Source organism: Muntiacus reevesi, chromosome 15 (genome assembly GCF_963930625.1).
Source record: "Muntiacus reevesi chromosome 15, mMunRee1.1, whole genome shotgun sequence".
Lineage (NCBI taxonomy): Eukaryota > Metazoa > Chordata > Mammalia > Artiodactyla > Cervidae > Muntiacus > Muntiacus reevesi.
In genome coordinates this window covers 36,923,641-36,926,493 of record NC_089263.1, presented here as the reverse complement: position 1 = coordinate 36,926,493, position 2,853 = coordinate 36,923,641, and positions in this window count along the sequence as shown.

Genomic DNA, 2,853 nt, shown 5'->3' with positions numbered 1-2,853 from the left:
TCACCAACTACTCACAGTAGCTTGATCTTAAGTCTTCAGATATTCTATAAGCATGTTGAATTCATTGTTTGAATATGATACTATTCCTTATGTACTCAAAATAAGTATCACCAGAAAATCTTTGCAACTTAAAAAATTTATATACTTTATATGGTGTCTAAAACTATTCATGCATTTTAATAGAATTGAGTCATTCTTAAAATATGAAGTTTTAGTATAAATTCACACATCAACTGGGAAGGCACAGTTTCAGTGCAGTTGCTGTACATTTTCTTCACAGCTTATTTGTAATGTCATTAGTCATTGTTAGGTCTATTAGTCAGAAGTTTCAAATCTATAATGTGGTTGTCATATTTAGTAATTATTTTTTTAAATACTGACATACAATTAAGTGTGTTGAAATTCAGCTTTATTCACAGATTTTCCCTTCTGTTCTTTTGCAAAATCAATTTGGATAATCTCAAAATAACAGTACCTCTCTACACTCTAAGCATTTTAGATGTGTCATCATATTAATTTTTTGCCCTTTACTACTTCCATTAATTAATTTTGCCCTTTAACTTTTGCTGATCCATGTGGACTAAATTGTAATTGCAACATTTCTATGAAATAATACCAGATTAAGACTGATAGTGGCATGCTGTGAGTTAGTGAGCGGTTTTAACATTTTTGAGCTTGGTGTGTTGATTTAAAACTGGATAGACTTAAAACCAACTTTAGAATATTTTTATTCTAAAATTTTATTTTATTTAAATTATTTTTAAATTAAATTTTTTTTGAAGTATAGTTGTTCAAAGTTATGTGTTACAGGAGTACAATACAGTGAGTCACAATTTTTAATTGTTATATTCAATGTGTAGTTGTTATAAAATACTGTCTATATTCCCTATGTTGTACAACATATCCTTGTAGTTTATTTCATACATAACAGTTTGTGCCCCTTAATCTCCTCCTCCATATTGCCTCTCCCCCTTCTTTCTCCTCACTGATAACCCCAAGTTTGTTCTCTATGTCTGTGAGTCTACTTCTTTTTTGACTGAGAACCACCTTTTGATTTACATTTAAATTCTAGGTGTGATGAATTTTGAATATTATATTATGGTTAAAATTCCCTTGCAGTGTCTGCTAAACACTGGTGGTTTCGAGACCTGTAGCTTTATGTGATCACTAGCCCACTAAAGTTAAAATGTATGATGAGGGAATGAAAGAATTAAACATTTCATGAATGTTTATATTCATGCTCACAAAATACTGGTTTTAATCTAGATTACCCAATATGGTTGATTATTTACTAAGTGAATATATAATCATTATTTATTCTGCACCAGATAATGTACCAGAAGATGAGGGTAGAGTGATGAATAAAATTTAACATCTACTCCAAGAGAACAGTCTGGTTGAGAAGGGGAACACATAGTCTTATGTGTACAGTAAAATCAGTGCCACATTGGAGGTATGCTTTGAATACTATGCAAGTACAAAGGAAAGCCACTTAGATCTTCGGGTTTAGGAGGGATATGCCACCCAAAGTCTCTCTTCAAAAAGTTTTTTAAAAATTATAAATTGAATACATGAACTTATAATAACAATTAAACAATTTAGAAGAGTTTGTGATTAAAGTAAAAGAACTGTTTCTTTTTTTTTTTTTAATTTAGTTATTTTTTTTTTTCCAGTGGGTTTTGTCATACATTGATATGAATCAACCATAGAGTTACACGTATTCCCAATCCCGATCCCCCCTCCCACCTCCCTCTCCACCCGATTCCTCTGGGTCCTCCCAGTGCACCAGGCCTGAGCACTTGTCTCATGCATCCCACCTGGGCTGGTGATCTGCTTCACCATAGATAACATACATGCTGTTCTTTCGAAACATCCCACCCTCACCTTCTCCCACATTATACAGAGTGAGGTAAGCCAGAAAGATAAAGAACATTACAGCATACTAACACATATATATGGAATTTAGAAAGATGGTAACGATAACCCTATATGCAAAACAGAAAAAGAGACACAGAAGTACAGAACAGACTTTTGAACTCTGTGGGAAAAGAACTGTTTCTACTCAACAGTTATTTGGTTTCCTAAAGGCAAGCTCTTTTGAATATTTTTGATTGCATTTCCTTTGGTGGTTCTTCTAGAATATTAAACCATATGATTATACATTCTCTGCATATTTTAGGGTTATTTATCTTTCTATTACTTCTGAAGTTTAGTTTTTTAATAATAAATAATATACTGATACACTACTAAGAGGTGATATTATTGCCTGTACTGTTTTGTTCACTTTTTTCCCTTCATCAGTCTCCACCATTTATCAACTGCCTTGTATTTTTATTCTTTAAGACTGAAAAAGAATAGATGTATTTATATGTATAACTGAATCACTTTGCAGTACACCTAAAACTGATGGCTCAGCTGGTAAAGAATCTGCCTGCAATGCGGGAGACCTGGGTTCGATCCCTGGATTAGGAAGATCCCCTGGAGAAGGAAAAGGCTACCCAGTTCAGTAATTTGGCCTGGAGAATTCCATGGACTGTATAGTTCATGGGGTCACAAAGAGTCGGACACGACTGAGTGACTTTCACTTTCACTCACTAAAACTAGCACATTATAAATCAACTCCAATATATTCCAATATAAAATAAAATTTTAAAAAATTCAGCATTTAAAAAAAAACTGAAAAATTTCTTTGAAAAACGCTTCTTAAATAGTGAAAGAAGAGAGTGTTATATTTATAATTTGATATGAAACAGCAATCAACAGAAGCTTTTCATTCTTTATTCATAATTGACTCTGAAAATTTTCACTTTTAACTGTGTTGGGTCATGTACTGTGCTGTGGTGGAATGGTGTT